This window comes from Saccopteryx bilineata, chromosome 8 (assembly GCF_036850765.1).
Source record: "Saccopteryx bilineata isolate mSacBil1 chromosome 8, mSacBil1_pri_phased_curated, whole genome shotgun sequence".
NCBI lineage: Eukaryota > Metazoa > Chordata > Mammalia > Chiroptera > Emballonuridae > Saccopteryx > Saccopteryx bilineata.
Genome location: NC_089497.1, coordinates 32020438 through 32040083, shown reverse-complemented (window position 1 = coordinate 32040083; position 19646 = coordinate 32020438).

Below are 19646 nucleotides of genomic sequence, written 5' to 3'. Positions count from 1 at the left end.
GCTTTGGCTGTTCAGGGATATTTATGGTTCCATATAAACCTGATGATTTTCTGTTCTATTTCTTTAAAAAATGATGTTGAGATTTTGATGAAGATTGCGTTAAATTTGTGTATTGCTTTGAGTAATATGTCCATTTTAACTGTGTTTAAATATCAAAATAAAAAGGTTCTATACAGCAGAATAAATTGACAACTGAACAAATAGCCAATTAAAAGGGAGATGATAGTTGCAAACAAAAGCTCCAAGAAGGGGTTAATATCAAAAATATATTAAGAACTAAAAAAACTAAGCAACAAACAAGCAAACAATCCAATTAAAAATTGGGAGGGTACCTGTATATACATTTGTCCCAAGAAAACATAGAAATGGCCAACAGATATGTGAAAAGAATTTCATCATCACTAGCTATTAGAGAAATGAGAATCAAAACTGCAAGATACCACCTCACACCTCTTAGATTGGCTATTATCAACAAGACAATTAATAACAAGTGCTGAAGAGGCTGTGGAGAAAAGGAACCCTCATTCATGCTGGTGGGAATGTAAATTAATACAACAATTATGGAAGAAAGTATTGTGGTTCCTTAGAAAATTAAGACTAGAACTACCATATGACCCAGCAATTCCTCTAATGCATATCTACCCCCAAAACTCAAACACATTGGTACATAAAGACACAAACACCACCATGTTCATTGCAACATTATTCATAATGGTCAATATATAAAAGCAATCAAACTGTCCTATGATAGAAGATTGGAAAAAGAAGATGTGGTACATATATAAAATGGAATACTACTCAGCCATAGGAAATGATAACATTGGATCATTTACAACAACATGGATGGACCTTGATAACATTATACTGAGTGAAATAATTAAATTTAAAAAAAAACTAAGAGCTACATAATTTCACAAATAGGTTGATATAAAACTAAAACTCATGGACATAGATAAAACTGAAGTGATTACTAGGGGGAAGGTGTAGTGGAAGAGGCAGTGAAGAAAAGGGAGTAAAGAAGGACAGATATATGGTGACAGAAAATGATTTCACTTTGGGTGATGGAAATACAATATAATCAACAGTTCAAATGCTATAGAAACATTTATCTGAAACCTATGTACTCTTATTGATTAATGTCACCCTGTTAAATTTAATTTTCTAAATAAAATTAAGAAAAAAGATTTAAAAAAGAAAATTCTTTTGGTTTCTGTGTAATATTAATAAATTTGTATGTAAAATTGTATCAAATTTGTATATAAAAATATATGCAATTATTATAATATTAAATAAATAAAAAGTTGATTAGTTCATTTTTATATAAAATATGCATAATTATAGTGTACTATTGTACTTTGCTTATATACCAAAATAATCTAGAATATTTTTCTTTACCCTATTTTACATAAGTCGTATAATAGGTAAGCATGAAAGAAATTTGGAATAAAATGAAAGTGTTGAAGTTTCAAAGATCCCTCCAAATATTCTCATTTTAAATCTTGATATATATATTTCTATATTCTAATACTTATTCTATCACCTCCTATAGAAAACTATAAAATTAAAATAATTGCTTATTCATAGGAGAGACTAGCATGGGTGTAGTGATATATCCCACTATTCTATTTAATGAAATTCTTTAGCTCCTTATTATTATTATTATTTTTTTCTGGAGGATTTTTATTTTTAAAAGAGTTCCTTGGAATCTAGTAAATTCTAATAATTACTTGGCTAGTAATGAAAATAATTTCTTTTTTTTTTTTTATAATTTTATTTTTTTAATGGGGTGACATCAATAAATCAGGATACATATATTCAAAGATAACAAGTCCAGGTTATCTTGTCGTTCAATTATGTTGCATACCCACCACCCAAAGTCAGATTGTCCTCTGTCACCTTCTATCTTGTTTTCTTTGTGCCCCTCCCCACCCCCTATCCCTCTCCCATTCCCCCCTCCCCCCTGTAACCACCACACTCTTGTCAATGTCTCTTAGTTTCAGTATTATGTCCCACCTACGTATGGAATAATACAGTTCCTGTTTTTTTCTGATTTACTTATTTCACTTCGTATCATGTTATCAAGATCCCACCATTTTGCTGTAAATGTTCCGATGTCATCATTTCTTATGGCTGAGTAGTATTCCATAGTGTATATGTGCCACATCTTCTTTATCCAGTCATCTATTGATGGGCTTTTTGGTTGTTTCCATGTCCTGGCCACTGTGAACAATGCTGCAATAAACATAGGGCTGCATGTGTCTTTACGTATCAATGTTTCTGAGTTTTGGGGATATATACCCAGTAGAGGGATTGCTGGGTCATAAGGTAGTTCTATTTTCAGTTTTTTGAGGAACCACCATACTTTCTTCCATAATGGTTGTACTACTTTACATTCCCACCAACAGTGGATGAGGGTTCCTTTTTCTCCACAGCCTCTCCAACATTTGCTATTACCTGACTTGCTAATAACAGCTAATCGAACAGGTGTGAGGTGGTATCTCATTGCCGTTTTGATTTGCATTTCTCTAATAGCTAAAGAAGATGAGCATCTTTTCATATATCTGTTGGCCATTTGTATTTCTTCCTGGGAGAAGTGTCTATTCATATCCTCTTCCCATTTTTTTATTGGATTGTTTGTTTGTTTGTTGTTGAGTTTTATGAGTTCTTTGTATATTTTGGATATTAGGCCCTTATCTGAGCTGTTGTTTGAAAATATCATTTCCCATTTAGTTGGCTTTCTGTTTATTTTGTTATCAGTTTCTCTTGCTGAGCAAAAACTTCTTAGTCTGATGTAGTCCCATTCATTAATTTTTGCCTTCACTTCTCTTGCCATTGGAGTCAAATTCATAAAATGCTCTTTAAAACCCAGGTCCATGAGTTGAGTACCTATGTCTTCTTCTATGTACTTAATTGTTTGAGGTCTTATGTTTAGATCTTTGATCCATTTTGAGTTAATTTTTGTACAGGGAGAGAGACTGTAGTCCAGTTTCATTCTTTTGCATGTGGCTTTCCAGTTTTCCCAGCACCATTTATTGAAGAGGCTTTCTTTTCTCCATTGTGTGTTGTTGGCCCCTTTATCAAAAATTATTTGACTATATATATGTGGTTTTATTTCTGGACTTTCTATTCTGTTCCATTGGTCTGAGTGTCTATTTTTCTGCCAATACCATGCTGTTTTGATTGTCGTGGCCCTATAATAGAGTTTGAAGTCAGGTATTGTTATGCTCCCAGCTTCATTCTTTTTCTTTAGGATTGCTTTGGCTATTCGGGGTTTTTTATAGTTCCATATAAATCTGATGATTTTTTGCTCTATTTCTTTAAAAAACGTCATTGGAAGTTTGATGGGAATTGCATTAAATTTGTATATTGCTTTGGGTAATATAGCCATCTTCATTATATTTATTCTTCCTAGCCAAGAACAAGGTATATTCTTCCATCTCATTATATCTTTTTCGATTTCCCTTAACAATGGTTTATAGTTTTCATTATATAAGTCCTTTACATTCTTTGTTATGTTTATTCCTAAGTATTTTATTTTTTTTGTTGCAATCGTGAAGGGGATTATTCTTTTGAGTTCCTTCTCAGTTGTTTCATTGTTGGCATATAGAAAGGCTATTGACCTCTGTATGTTAATTTTGTATCCTGCGACCTTACTGTATTGGCTTATTGTTTCTAGTAGTCTTTTTGTGGATTCTTTGGGGTTTTCGATGTATAGGATCATATCATCTGCAAAAAGTGATACCTTTACTTCTTCTTTTCCGATATGGATGCCTTTTATTTCTTTGTCTTGTCTGATTGCTCTGGCTAGAACCTCTAGTACCACATTAAATAAGAGTGGAGAGAGTGGACAACCCTGTCTTGTTCCTGATTTAAGGGGGAAAGCCTTCAGTTTAGTGCCATTTAATATGATGTTAGCTGATGGTTTATCATATATGGCCTTTATCATGTTGAGATATTTTCCTTCTATACCCATTTTGTTGAGAGTCTTAAACATAAAATTGTGTTGTACTTTATCGAAAGCCTTTTCTGCGTCTATTGATAAGATCATGTGGTTTTTGTTCTTTGTTTTGTTGATATGGTGTATTACGTTAACCGTTTTACGTATGTTGAACCATCCTTGAGATTCTGGGATGAATCCCACTTGATCATCATGTATTATTTTTTTAATATGTTGTTGTATTCGATTTGCTAGTATTTTGTTTAGTATTTTAGCATCTGTATTCATTAGAGATATTGGTCTGTAGTTTTCTTTTTTTGTGCCATCCTTGCCTGGTTTTGGGATGAGGGTTATGTTGGCCTCATAAAATGTGTTTGGAAGTATTGCTTCTTCTTCAATTTTTTGGAAGACTTTGAGTAGAATAGGAACCAAGTCTTCTTTGAACGTTTGATAAAATTCGCTGGTATAGCCGTCAGGGCCTGGACTTTTATTTTTGGGGAGGTTTTTAATGGTTTTTTCTATTTCTTCTCTACTGATAGGTCTGTTTAGGCTTTCTGCTTCTTCTTGACTCAGTCTAGGAAGGTTGTATTTTTCTAGAAATTTATCCATTTCTTCTAGGTTGTTGAATTTAGTGGCATAAAGTTTTTCATAGTATTCTACAATAATTCTTTGTATATCTACAGTGTCCGTGGTGATTTCTCCTCTTTCATTTTGGATTTTGTTTATATGAGTTCTTTCTCTTTTTTCCTTGGTAAGTCTTGCCAAGGGTTTGTCAATTTTGTTGATCTTTTCAAAGAACCAGCTCCTTGTTCTATTAATTTTTTCTATAGTTTTTCTGTTCTCTAATTCATTTATTTCTGCTCTGATTTTTATTATTTCCTTTCTTCGGCTGGTTTTGGGTTGTCTTTGTTCTTCTTTTTCTAGTTCCTTAAGGTGGGAAGTTAAGTGGTTCACTTGGGCTCTCTCTTGTTTGTTCATATATGCCTGAAGCGATATGAACTTCCCTCTTATCACTGCTTTTGCTGCATCCCATAGATTCTGATATGTCGTATTGTCATTTTCATTAGTCTGTATATATCTTTTGATCTCTGCACTTATTTCTTCTTTGACCCATTCATTTTTGAAAAGTATGTTGTTTAGTTTCCACATTTTTGTGGGATTTTTTTCCTCTTTTTTGCAGTTGAATTCTAGTTTCAAGGCTTTATGATCAGAAAATATGCTTGGTACAACTTCAATTTTTCTGAATTTGCTGATGTTGTTTTTGTGGCCCAACATATGGTCAATTCTTGAGAATGATCCATGTACACTGGAGAAAAATGTATACTCAGTCACTTTGGGATGAAATGTCCTGTAGATGTCTATCATATCCAGGTGCTCTAGTGTTTTGTTTAAGGCCACTATGTCTTTGTTGATTCTCTGTTTGGATGACCGATCTAGAGCCGTCAGCGGTGTATTGAGGTCTCCAAGTATGATTGTGTTTTTGTCAGTTTTTGTTTTAAGATCAATAAGTAGCTGTCTTATATATTTTGGTGCTCCTTGGTTTGGTGCATATATATTAAGAATTGTTATGTCTTCTTGATTCAGTGTCCCCTTAGCCATTATGAAATGGCCATTTTTGTCTCTGAGTACTTTTCCTGTCTTGTAGTCAGCATTATCCGATATGAGTATTGCTACACCTGCTTTTTTTTGGATGTTATTTGCTTGGAGTATTGTTTTCCAGCCTTTCACTTTGAATTTGTTTTTATCCTTGTTACTTAGATGAGTTTCCTGTAGGCAGCATACAGTTGGATTTTCTTTTTTAATCCATTCTGCTACTCTGTGCCTTTTTATTGGTGAGTTTAATCCGTTTACATTTAGTGTAATTATTGATACTTGTAAGTTCCCTATTGCCATTTTATATCTTGCTTTCTGTTAGTTTTGTGTCTTGTTTGATCCTTCTCTTTTGTTTTTATTTGGTTGTATTCCATACATCTTTCCTCTGTTGCTATCTTTTTTATCTCATGTGCTTCTGTGGTGGTTTTTTCAATGGTGGTTACCTTTGAGTAATGAAAAGGGTCCCTACCCTGTTCATTGTAGCGAACTATTTTGTGAGTACTTTTGCACTCCATCGTCCTTTGCTACTGTTAATCTCCGTCTTCTCCCCCTCTTTCTTTTTGTTGTTGTCACAGTTTAAACTTGGTTTTATTGTGTTCTTCTTGGAGCTTTTACTTGTGGCTCTGTTTTTTTTGTTCTTTGTATCTGATTGGAGAACCCCCTTTAGTAATTCCTGGAGTGGGGGTTTTCTGATGATAAATTCCCTCATCTTTTCTGTATCTGTGAATGTTTTCATTTCTCCTTCGTATTTGAAGGATAGCTTTGATGGGTATAGTATTCGTGGCTGAAAGTTCCTCTCTTTCAGGACTTTAAATATTGGGGTCCACTCTCTTCTAGCTTGTAGAGTTTCTGCTGAGAAATCTGATGATAATCTAATGGGCCTTCCTTTATATGTTGTATTCTTCTTTTCCCTGGCTGCCTTGAGAATTTTTTCTTTGCTGTTGGTTTGTGTCAATTTCATTATGATATGCCTTGGAGTAGGTTTGTTGGGGTTAAGAAAACTTGGAGTTCTGTTTGCTTCTTGAACTTGAGGCTTTAGTTCTTTCCACAGGCTTGGGAAGTTCTCATTTATTATTTGTTTGAGTATGTTCTCCATTCCATTTTCTCTCTCTTCTCCCTCTGATATACCTATTATTCTTATGTTATTCTTTTTGATGGAGTCAGATAATTCTTGTAGGGCTATCTCATTTTTTTTACTTTTTGAGTCTCTTTCTTCTTCTCTCTCTTGTGCCTCAAGTTGCTTGTCTTCTATTTCACTAATCCTCTCTTCTATCTGACCTGTTCTATTAGCTAAGCTTGTTACTTCGTTTTTCAGCTCGTGAATTGAGTTTTTCATCTCTGTTTGATTTGTTTTTATAGTTTCAATTTCCTTGGACATATATTCTTTGTGTTCATGGAGTTGTTTTCTGAGCTCCCTATATTGCCTTTCTGTGTTTTCTTGTATATCTTGGAGGATTTTTAGGATTTCTATCTTGAAATCTCTGTCATTAACTCCAAGGTTTCCAATATATTAAAGTTTTTCTCCATAGATTTTTCCTCATCTAGCTGTGTTACCTCTCTTTCTTTTGTATCCATGATATTCGATTTTCTCTTCCTTAATGGCATCTGAGGGTGGTTTTGTTGATAGTATTAATGAGATTTAATAAAGAATAAAAAGTTAAAAAAATAAAAAAAAATAAAAAATCGAAAAGAGTTGTTTTTTTTAAAAAAAATTAATAATGAAATAAAGAAAAATAAAATAAAATAAAAATTTTTTAAAAAAGGAAATTATTCCCCCCTTCCTTTTTTCCTCTCCTCTCCTCTCCCCTCTTTCTTGAGAAAATCCTGTGGTGGACTGTGAGTTATAACAAACAATTCCTGTGATGGAGGGCCTGAATTGGGGAAAAGTAATAAAGGGGCAAAAAAGAAAAAAAGGAAAAAAAAAAAAAAAAGAAAAAAGAGAAAAAAAAAGAGCGTATGGACCCACAAAAAGCAAATAAGGAAAAAACTTGGGTCAAGAATAAAATGATTTGCTTTTAGGTGTTGGTTGTCTAAGAGTTATGATGAGAGGAATAAGAGGAAAACGGAAAAATGGGGGGACAAATTAAAAACTTACTATTGTATTTAGTGGAACAAGAACTAGATAATATGGAGAGCCAGGGATGGGAGCACTGCTAGTGAGTTAAAAAGGTGAAGTAAAAAACCCCCAAAATGCCACAAACATAGGTTTGAGTCCCAGATAAGATAATTTGTTTGTTATTGAGGTTTGAATGAGAGGAGATGTAAAGGAGAAAGGAAGAAACTAATATAGAGGGAGAAAAGAAAGACAGAGAGAGAAAAAAAAGAGGGAACCACTAAAAGAAGAAAAAAGAAAGGAGAGAGAGAGAGTTAAGGGTTTTGGAGTGCAACCCTCATAGAGAGAAAGGAAGAGAAGAGAAAAGATAATGGGAGATGTAACACTTATGGGTAGTGTAGTTCAAGGAGAGGAGAGAGTAAGACCAGTAGAGAGTTAATTGGCCAAATTGGAGGAGGAAAAAAAAGTCTCAAGAATGAAGATAAGAGAAACAAACGAACAAATATAATAAAATGGGATAGGTTATAAAGTCTGCAGATTATTCTTGATTTTGAGAGGTTATCTTCTTGCTTTTTCTTTTCTCTCCCTCTTCCTGGTCGGTGACTCTGTACCCCGGGTTCTGCCCCTTTGGCACGCTCAGGTAGAGGCTTGCAGTTGATAAGTCTCTATGGCAATGTCATGTATTGTGCTTTAGTCTCATGGGAGTCGAGGCTCATTAGCATTTATAGGCTCCGACAGTGAGAGAGTCCGTGTTCCTGGAGCCTTTCTCCTAGTCTTTCCTTCCTCAATTAGTAGCCTGATAATTCAGCTATGGGGTTGCTGCTGCCTCTGCCTGGATACTAAGAGGCTCAAAGAGCTGGCAACTCCCCACTCTATTTCCACTCAGCACAGGGCTCTGGGTAAGGCTCAGTCAGTCAGAGCTGCTAGCATAATCAGGCGGGCTTTCCGCCCACTCAAAGACCACTGGCTCTGCCACTCTGTCCGGTAACACAAGCGAGCGCCCACTTCTGGGGGGCGCTTGAAGGAAACTCTCACTCACTGTCTGCGACCAGGATATCCAGCCAGCAGTCTCACGCTCTGAGTGAAACCCCCAACCGCAGGGAAAAGTTGCAGCGTTGGAATTGAGTCTCACTCCGTCCCCGTGCGCGGCTTTTGCAAGGCGCTGGGGCGGCTCGAGATTCCGCTTTGGCCCACACAAAGGCCCCTGACTCTGCCCCTCTCTGCGATAACACGGGCGCGCACTGCCGAGGCACTCGGTGGAATCACTCACTCCTTATCTGCGCGCGCAAACCAGGATATGAGGCCGGCCGTGGTTCCCTCTGAGTGAAACCCTCACCAGCACGGAAAATCTCCACCGTTGGAATTAGTTCTCACTCCCTCCCGTGCGTGGCTTTCCCAGGGCGCTGGGGCTGCCCAGAGACTCTGTCCTCGGCCCACAGAAAGGCCTCTGACCCTGCCTTTCCATGGGGCAACACGGGCACCCACTCTCAGGGCCTAGGAAGAAATTCTCGCCCACTAACTGCGCACCGACCAGGAGACCGGGTAAAATGGCCGCTCCGCTTGTCTTTCTTTGTTTGGGTTTGGCGCGAGTGTTAGCTTGTATTGCCCGGGTTGCCACAGGATCAGATTTTCCTCAGCTTGGATCTGTGTGCCACAGCCTGGTTCGGCCGTTTGTGCCGCGGCAGCCTGGATCTATTCACCCCCTTTGCCCGCCTCAGTTTCTATATTCACAGTTACCAGAGAAAGCCGCCCTGTTTAGGTTAGTGAGGAAGGCGGAGCATTTCTTACTCCCTATTTCCTTCGGGGTTTGGTTATATATTTAGCCAATTTTTCACTCAATCATACCTTTGGGTGTATTGCGAAGCATCTGGAAGCTCCAAGTATAGGTTTTTCTGTTTCTGGTTGAAGATCTTGTTGAGTTTTGGGGGAGATTTATCGGTATCGCTTCCTACCCCGCCATTACTCTGACGTCATCCTCCTTATTATTTTTAAAACATCTATTCAAGAAACTGTTTTAAAAAGATTCTTTCATTTTTTTTAATTTTTAAATTTAATTTAGACAAATAACCTTAACATGGTGACATTGATCAATAAGAGTACATAGGTTTCAGGTAATTATTTTTATAACATTTGAACTGTTGTTTATGTTGTACACAAACCACCCAGTGTCAAACCATTTCCCATCACCTTATATTTCTCCCTCTTTACACCTTTCCCCTGACCCCCTCCCTCATCTTCCTACTCCACATTCCCTTTCTCCTGGTAACCACTTCAGTTTTTTTTTTTTTTTTGGATTTTTCTGAAGCTGGAAACGGGAGAGACAGTCAGAATCCCGCATGCGCCCGACCGGGATCCACCCAGCACGCCCACCAGAGGCGATGGTCTGCCCACCAGGGGGTGATGCTCTGCCCCTCCGGGGCGTGGCTCTGTTGCAACCAGAGCCACTCTAGCGCCTGGGGCAGAGGCCTAGGAGCCATCCCCAGCGCCCGGGCCATCTTTGCTCCAATGGAGCTTCGGCTGCGGGAGGGGAAGAGAGAGACAGAGAGGAAGGAGAGGGGGAGGGGTGGAGAAGCAAATGGGCGCTTCTCCTGTGTGCTTTGACTGGGAATCGAACCCGGGACCCCTTGCACGCCAGGCCAATGCTCTACCACTGAGCCAACCAGCCAGGGCTACCACTTCAGTTTTATCTATGTCCATGAATCTCAGTTTTATATCCCATCTATATGTGAAATCATACAGTTCTTAGCTTTTACTGATTTACTTACTTCATTCAGTATAATGTTCTCAAGGTCCATTCATGTTGTCATAAATGACAATATGTCTTCATTTCTCATAGCTGAGTAGCATTCCATTGTTTATATGTACCATATCTTCTTTATCCAATCATCTATTGAAGAACTCTTTGGTTGTTTTCATGTCTTGACCACTGTGAATAATGTTGCAATGAACATGACAGGGCATGTGTCTTTATGTACCAATGTTTTCAAGTTTTGGGGGTAGATATCCAGTAGAAGGATTGCTGTACCATATCATAGTTCTATTCTTAATTTCTTGAGGAATCATCATACTTTTTTTCATAATGTTTGTACTAATTTGCATTCCCACCAGCATGAATGAGGGTTCCTTTTCTCCACAGTCTCTCCAACACTTGTTATTACCTGTCTTATTAATAATAGCCAATCTAACAGGTATGAGGTAATAACTCGTAGTTTTGATTTGCATTTCTCTAATAGCTAGTGAAGATGAACATCTTTTCACATATCTGTTAACCAGTTGTATGTCTTCTTGAAAGAAGGTCTGTTCAGGTCCTCTCAGCATTTTTTTAATTGGATTCTTCGTTTGTTGCTAAATTTTGTGAGTTCTTTATATGTATATTTTAGATATTAACACTTAAATGGAGCTATTGTTTGCAAATATCATCTCTTAATTCAAAGTGGATCAAAGACCTAAAATTAAGATCTTAAACAATAAATTACATAGAAGAAAACATAGGTACTAAGCTCATGTTCTTTCTTTGTAGATAACAATTTATGATTTTAACCCCAAAGGCAAAAGGAGTAAAAGCAAAAATAAATGAATAAGACTGTATCAAACTAAAAAGTTTCTGCACTGCAAAAGAAAATGACAGTAAAACAAATAGGCTGCCTAACATTTTTCAGAGTTTAAACTATAAATTTTTATACATCCTGAGTCTCTCAAGTCATTGCCAGTATGTTGGAAATACCACCTGAAAAAATTTATCTGAAATGTCTGGCACTTACCCATTAGTGACCAGAATTCATACAAAAATTACTGGTGATAGAGAAATTTTGGAGAACTGCTTATCAGATGATAAGATTTAGAAAATAGAAACTAGCTACAAAAAAATATTGGCCTGCTAAAGATTTTATCTTTAGTTCTTATTTAAAATGTTTTTATTTATTTCTTAATATTTAAGTTCTATGTACACTTACTAAGCATGTTGCATTCCTAGATTGTTTATGGCTCTCATCATGAGAATAGAAAAGAATAGAAAAAAAGTCAACATGGACAAAAAGTGGCCAAGAGAATAATAAATACTTGTTATAATTTGAGATCTTTTAGAAATTATTTTATATTCTCTTGTTTCTCAAATAAATGTCTACAGCATTATATTTTAATATAATACAGTAGAACTTTCTTAGTCTCTTTTCTTCAAATTCCTAGCAAAACTGATAAATTAACTCAAGTAAAAGAGGTGTCTACTTTAATCAGTTTTGTTTGTTCTGTAGCTCCTGTCTTTCTATTAGTTAAATATTTTACACATTGAAACTGTCCTCTAGTTCAAACAGATGTATGTCTTTCTTTTGTTACCACAACATAAAAGAGATCTGTCTTTTTTAAAAAATCAATCAATAAATTTTAAAAAAAATTAAGCCTTGGCCAGATAGCTTGGTTGGTTGGAGTGTCATCTGGAAATGCAGAGGTTGCTAGTTTTGCTAGTTTGATTTTTCAGGTCAAGGCACATACAGGAGAATCTTGACGTTCCCTTTTTTCTCTCTCTCCCTGCCTGCCTCAAAATAAATAAATAAATAAATAAATAAATAGATAAAAATAAATAATTAAATACAAGAAAATATCTATGTCCATAGAACCAACAGAGGTGGAAATGATAAAAAAGTAAAGGGGTATGGCAAGTCTGACTCTAAACACATACCTTTATTAGAAGAAGAGAAAATAAACATTTATAAGAGGGGAAATATAAACTTGTGACTGCTTTTGATTTTGATAATGTTAAGAAGCTAAATGTCTAGCTATTTGTATTTCATTGTATCTTGTTCTGTTATTTCTTTCTTTAGTTCATCTCAGATTCATAGTACACATAAGAAAAAAAATAGAAATTTGTGATTGTGAAATTAATGCTCAACAGACATGGAGGTTATACAGTTGTTCGAATGATCCTCCAGGGACCCATGTGAGAAGAATTTAAAATGACTCCAGCAAACAAGTACTCAGGCTGAGTCTTTCCAGCACCAAGTAGAAATATTACATTTGTATGAGACGCTGCCAAAGTTAAAACTTTCAAGCCACATAGTTTTGATCTTATAGAAGAATTTTTGTGTGTGTGTATGTGTAGAGTTGCCATATTTCTCATATACATTTGATCTTTGTCCACAATTCTTGGCTCATATCTCCCAAACCCTTGGAATTTCCTGAGTAATAAGATCAATCTGATCATCTTTATGTCTTAATATTTCTTTGCTTGTCTTTGGTTTTTGAAAATGATTCAAAACCAAAATGGTAAAATGGGCATCATGTTATTTATATAGTGCTCCTTTTCACCACAAACTGGGTTTATTTTAATGAGGTAAGTTTTGGAAAGCACCTGAGAATATTAAACACCTAACAAAAACATGTAAGAAATATCTATTATTATAGCAATAAAATTCAACGCATCTTTTAGTAATTAATATCTCAAGCAGTCAGAAAGTCAGCGTGAATATAGCTCACCTAAAAAGGTTTTATCAATCAATATGGTCTAATTAAAATTTGTAGACTACTCTACCCAGCAAGAACAGAATACATGTTTTTCTCAAGCTTACATGAAACATTAGAATAGACTGGATTCTGGGCTGCAATATACCATAGAACAAATTGAAAAGGAAAGAAATTATTGGAAGTATTTTTTCAGACTACAATTAAATTAAATTAGAAATCAATATCAGCAAAAGTTAGCTAGAAATTCCTAAATATTTGGAGATTAGAAAACATGTTTTAATAAAAAGAATTCAAAAAGTCTGAAGAGAGGGATTTTTAAAATATCTTAAGCTAAATGAAAATAGTAATAAAAAATTAAAATTTGTAGGTTGTAGTGAAAGCAACACAGAGTGAAAATTAGAATATTAAATATATTTATTAGAAATAAAAGAAAGATCTAAAATCAATATTTCTGTCTTAGAAAACTATAGAAAAAAATTTAAGCTTAAAGGAAAAAATAATGAAAATCATAGCATAAATAAATAAAATTGAAAGCAGAAAAAACAAAAGAAAAAAATAAACTCAATGAAATAAAAAGTAGTTCTTTAAAAAAACAATGAAATTAATAAACCTTAGCTATGTTAACTAACAAATAATAGCAAAAACACAAATTGAAAATGAAAATAGGTTGGCCCTGGCCAGTTGGCTCAGCAGTAGAGTATAGGCCTGGCAAGTGGAAGCCTCGGGTTTGATCCCTGGTCAGAGCACTCAGGAGAAGCAGCCATCTGATTCTCCACCCTCCCCCTTCTCCTTCCTCTCTATCTCTTTTCTTCCCCTGCTGCAACCAAGGCTTCATTGGAACAAAGTTGGCCCGGGCGCTGAGGATGGCTCTATGGCCTTCACCTCAGGTGTAGAATAGCTCCTGCAGCAGCAGAGCACTGCCCCCTAGTGGACATGCCAGATGCTTCTCCTGGTGGGGGGCATGCGAGAGTCTGTCTGCCTCCCTACTTCTAACTTCCGGAAAAAAATATGAAAATAAGTTTTTTATACTGACCGTATAAATATTAAATGAATAGTAAAAGATTAATATGAACAATTGTATAGCAACAAATTTGATATATTAAGTGGAATGGGAAAATTTTTAAAAGACATAAAGTATCAAAGCTCACACAAAGACAAATAGATAATCTAAATAGGTTCAGATCTGGAAAAAAATTAAAAAGGAAATACCAATGTTAGATGGCTTTACTGATGGATCAACTGTAGAAGTTACATTGATAGAATGTACCATTGATATGATGCTTATGAAAATGGCATTTTGCCTCTATGGTCTTTCTCTTAAAAATTTGTAAATTTGATCCAATCATGATATCAATATTGGATAAGCCCTGGTAAAAGAGACATTCTGTCTGAAAGCTGACCAGTAGTCCTCAAAGTTGTCAAGTCATAAAAAACATGGGATATCTGAAAATCTGCCCAGCTACGAGAAACAAAAGGACCCATGAAGAATAAATTTAATACAAAATCCTAAATGAGGTCCTGGACAGAAAAATAACACTCAACCAAGCAAAAGAGAATTTAATAAATCATAAATTTTAGGTAATTTTAATGTAGTAATACTGATCACTAGTTGTAAAAAAAAAGTGCCAAACTAATGTGAGATGCTTAGAATAGAAAAAACTAGATATAAAATACAGTATATAAAAATCCATTATTATATCATTTCAATTTTTAAAATATCTAATATTGTTATATATATGATTTTTAAAAAAGTCTCCTATCAATAATATAAATTTTTATGTCCAGAAGCTTTAAAAAGTAGGCAAAATAAACACAAAGAAGGTAGAATGGTATTTTAATGAAGATAAGATAAAAGCTAATGTAATTCAAAACATGACAATGAAACAGAAAGTTGCTTCCCTCCCCCAAGAAAAAAATAATCAAACGACTAAAACTTTAGTAAGATGGACAAAAATATAAAGAGAGAAGGCATTACTCACCAATATCAAGAATGATACAGAGTATATCACTACAAATCCTGAATCTATTAAAAGTATAAGAAAAGATTACAAAAAGTTATGTTTATAAATTTTAAAACTGAGAAGTAATGAATCAAGATCTCAAAAAGCTCATGCTACCAAACTCAACCAAGATGAGATATATGATCCAGTAGTTCTATTGCTACTAAAGTTGATGAATTCTTACTTAAGAGTTTGGAAATAAGAAATCTCCAGGTCCAGATGATTTCACTGGAGAATTCTATCAACAATTTTAAAAAGACTTAATACAAATTTTATAATACTTGTCCAGAAAACAAAACAGGAGGGAACACTGTCAAACTCTTTTAATGGGATGTGATTACTGTGATATCAAACTCAGACCAAAAGTAAAGAACAATAACAAAACACACACAGAAACACCATACCTCCAAACCAATATCTGTTATAAACTTTGATACAAAAATCCTCAATAAAAAATTATCAAATAAATTTAAAAAAAATTTATTGATTGATTTAGCCAGAGAGGAAGAGAGGGAGAGAGAGAGAAAGAGATACAGGAATATCAATCTGTTCCTGTATGTGCCCTGACCTGGGATCAAACTGACAAGCTCTGTGCTTCGGGCCAATGGTCTATCCAACAGAGCTATCCAGCCAGGGCTCAATATTAGCAAATACAATCCAACAATACAGTGAAGGGATTAAGGAAAAAGAACCCATAGACACAGAACACAGTTTAGGGATTACAAAAGAAGGGGGAGTGGGAGACATTTGAAAAGGTTAAATGGAGAATAAAAGATGATGAGTGGAGACTTGAACTTGGAATGTTTGAAACAATGCAGTGTGGAGTTGATGTATTATAGAATTGTAAATTAGAAAGCTATGCAATTTTATTAACCAATGTTTTTCCAATAAATTCAATTTAAAAAAAATTGAGCAATATATGAAAAAAATTAAACACTAGATCAAGTGGGATTTATTTTGCATTGTGCAAGGCTAGTGCAGCATTTAAAAAACATACCATGAAATATTGCTCAGCAATCAAAGAAGCAAACTATTGATTCACATAGCAACTTTTATGGAAAAGTATATAAGCTGAGTCAAAATAAAAAATAAACATATCCCAACATGTGACATACTGTATGATTATATTTATATAATATTTAAAATTACCACATTATCAAAATAGAGACATCAGTGGTTCTCATGGTATGAGAGTCAAGGGGAAAGAGGAAGGGTGTTTGTGATTAAAATAGAACAACACAAGAAATCCCATGCTCATGAAAGTATTTTGTATCTTGACTGTGGTGGTTGATTCATGATCTTATATATAGTAAAATTGCATAGAAGTAAATCATTTATACATAAATTAGTACAAGTAAATTTGGGGACATCTAAATAAGATTAAATTGTATCAATGTCTATTTCATGGTTATGATCTTTTACTAAAATTATTCAGGATGTTAGCACTGGGAAAATAGAATTAAGAATATGCAGGTTCCCTCTGTTTAATTTAATACAATTGCATAGGAAGCTACAATTATTCAAAATAAAACTTAAATAAAAGAACCTTGGAAACCCCAGCCAATAGCTCAGTTGAGTAGAATGTCGTTCAGATACGTCGGCATTGCAGGATCAATCCCAGATCAGGGTATATATGGGAATCAACCAATAAATACACAAATAAGTAGAACAACAAATCTATGTTTCTTTCTTTCTATCTATTCCTTCTGCTCTCTCTAAAATCAATAAATAAAAAATTAGAGGACCCTGGAGACTGCATCTGAAAGCTTTTCATCTCTGTCAGGTTTGTCTGTGCTTTTTTCCCCTCTTGGTTATTAAAGGTAATTTTTAGTAAAGATTTATTTGAGTTTATACAGTGGAGTTTTATGAGACCTTCAAATATCCAGTTCTTCAGTTCTTCACAGTTGGCACTGTAATAATTCAAATGAGTCGTACTTCATGATAAAATATTAGCTAATGATTCCTTTAGGAGAAAGAAAGAGAGAGAAAATGGGCATGAAGAATCAGGCAGGCTCCAAAACCACCCCTGATTTGAGTTTGCTAAACTGTCAACACCTGTGATAGAAGAAAAACTACAAAGTAGAACTTGGAGGTAGAAACACAGTGGGGGAAATAGTTACATGAACTACAGAAAATATTCAAACTAATAAGAATTCAGCAGTAATTTTGTACTTTGAATGATTTTATCATCTTTGTTGAAAATAAAAATAACTGAGAAAAAGGCTGCAGCATCCAGGTCTGCTGAGTTTTAGCTGTGGACCCTATCTATAATGGGGAGTACATTATGCCAGAAAGGAGATCTACAGATTTGTGTTTTGATCAGAGGCCTCATTCCCCAATCAATAATCACTAAAGCAGATTATATAGATCTGAAGAAAGAAATTAAGAGACAAATGAAACAGAGAAGTTTAATCAAAGATTTAGGTCATTTTGTATACCAATATGAATTTATTTCTGGAAAGCCAAAACTAAAATAGATTTTAAATTTTGGTAACCAGTGCCTGACCAGGCGGTGGCGCAGTGGATAGAGCGTCGGACTGGGATGCGGAAGGACCCAAGTTCGAGACCCCGAGGTTGCCAGTTTGAGTGTGGGCTCATCGGGCTTGAGCAAAAAGCTCACCAGCTTGGACCCAAGGTCGCTGGCTCGAGCAAGGGGTTACTCAGTCTGCTGAAGGCCTGCAGTCAAGGCACATATGAGAAAGCAATCAATGAACAAAGGTGTCGCAACGAAAAACTGATGATTGATGCTTATCATCTCTCTTCATTCTGTCTGTCCTTATCTATCCTTCTCTCTGATTCTCTCTCTGTCCCTGTAAAAAAAAATTGGGGGGGGGGGTAACCAGGGAGTTATTTCCCTTGCATGAGATGCTACCAAATGGAAAGACATATTTGTTTTCATTCATGATCCTCATCAACTGCAACTTTTAGAGAAACATAAAAGAGAAAACTTCTGATAAATTGAACTGCATAAAAATCAGGGTTAACAAAGCATACCTTGAAAAGAAAATTGTCCAACTCTACTCTTAGACACTAACTGGCACATTACTTCTGAGGCTACTCAGATGCAAACAACACTGGATTAGAAATATGGTGATAATAAAGTATCCTCTAAGTTTATACTTTTAACCTAAGTGATGATCAGTTCTTTGTCCAAGTAGGCTCCAGTGGTGCCTGTGTAACATTGTTTACTGTTAGAAGAGCAAAGTGATATAAGTGGGGCTGTAGCAACATGTTAATTCAACTCCTCAAGTAAGATTGAATAATGGAAACTTAGTATACTCATTCAAGAGAGGAGGCCATAAAAGTAAAAGAAATGAAATAAAAATCTCAGAGTGAATAAAAATATTCAAATAGTTAATTAAAAATGGCTCAAAAATGGAGATAGATCGAAGAGCTACTAAAATTTTAATGGACCAGTAGAAGAAATTAGGTGGTCTGGTAGCTTTACTAACTCTTCATATTGTGAAAGAACTGTGGCAATGAATTGATTCTAAATAAATATAGGTCTTTCTCTTGCTAATGAACTATAGAACATCTTAAGGGGATTCAATTAAATATCTGAATGCATTTGATAATTTGTATTTATTATATATATAATTTTTTGCTATAATTAATCAAATTAATATCATCTAGCTTGCCAAAATTAAATAACATTTTGAAAGAATTTGTGACAACTTTCATAAAATTCAAATTGCACTGGTGAAATGTGATAAGAGGTACTAATCTTTCAAATTATTATTTAACAATGTTTCTTGAAATATATTGTAAACTGAAATGTGAGTTTAATGTAAAAGTTAGCAGTCCTATACTTACTTAACTATATTAAGTGAAAAACTGGACAAGTCCTGCCAGGGGTGAGGATCGCGGACGCAAAGACCCGACTCCGGGAACCAGGTTCAGTGACGTAGATCCACTTTATTCAGGAAGTAAGATAGCTTATATACATGGATTCAGACAATAGGATGTTATAGTGTGTCCTTCATAGCCAATGGCTGAAAAGATCAGGGAGCTGCATGGTTGGTGCTAAGTCACTTTCTTATAGTGGGCAAGCTTCCTTCCTGGGTATGCCTGGGAGGCTTCTGGGAGCTGGAGTATTCTCACAGCATTGCATCAGCCACAGCTGCTAGGAATGTGCTCTGCGCTTCACCCACATTAAACCTTGTTATTAACCCAGTGGCCGGGAGAAGAGCTGGAAATTATATATATGTATATATATAATATATTTATGTGTGTGTGTATACTTCTATAAGTTTTATATTATTGGTAATACTTTTTCATGTTTGTGCTTCCAGAGACTCAATCTATTGTAAATTGACTCCATAAACACAGGGAAGGGAAGAAGCAGTTTATGTAGCAGCTATGAAACCACATTTGCCCATTACCATCGGGAAGACAGATGCATACAAGATTAGACTGAAGCCACACATTTGTCATCCTTTCAACTTTCTATCACATCTTTCTCTTTCTTGTGTCCCTTTACATCCCCACGTCTCACTTTTTTTGTGTGTGTGCAAAAACAAATAATTTAAAAAATTTTTACTTAAGCATCCTTGGCTGAATAGCTCCGTTGGTTAGAGCATCATCTGAATGGGCAGTTTGCCCATTC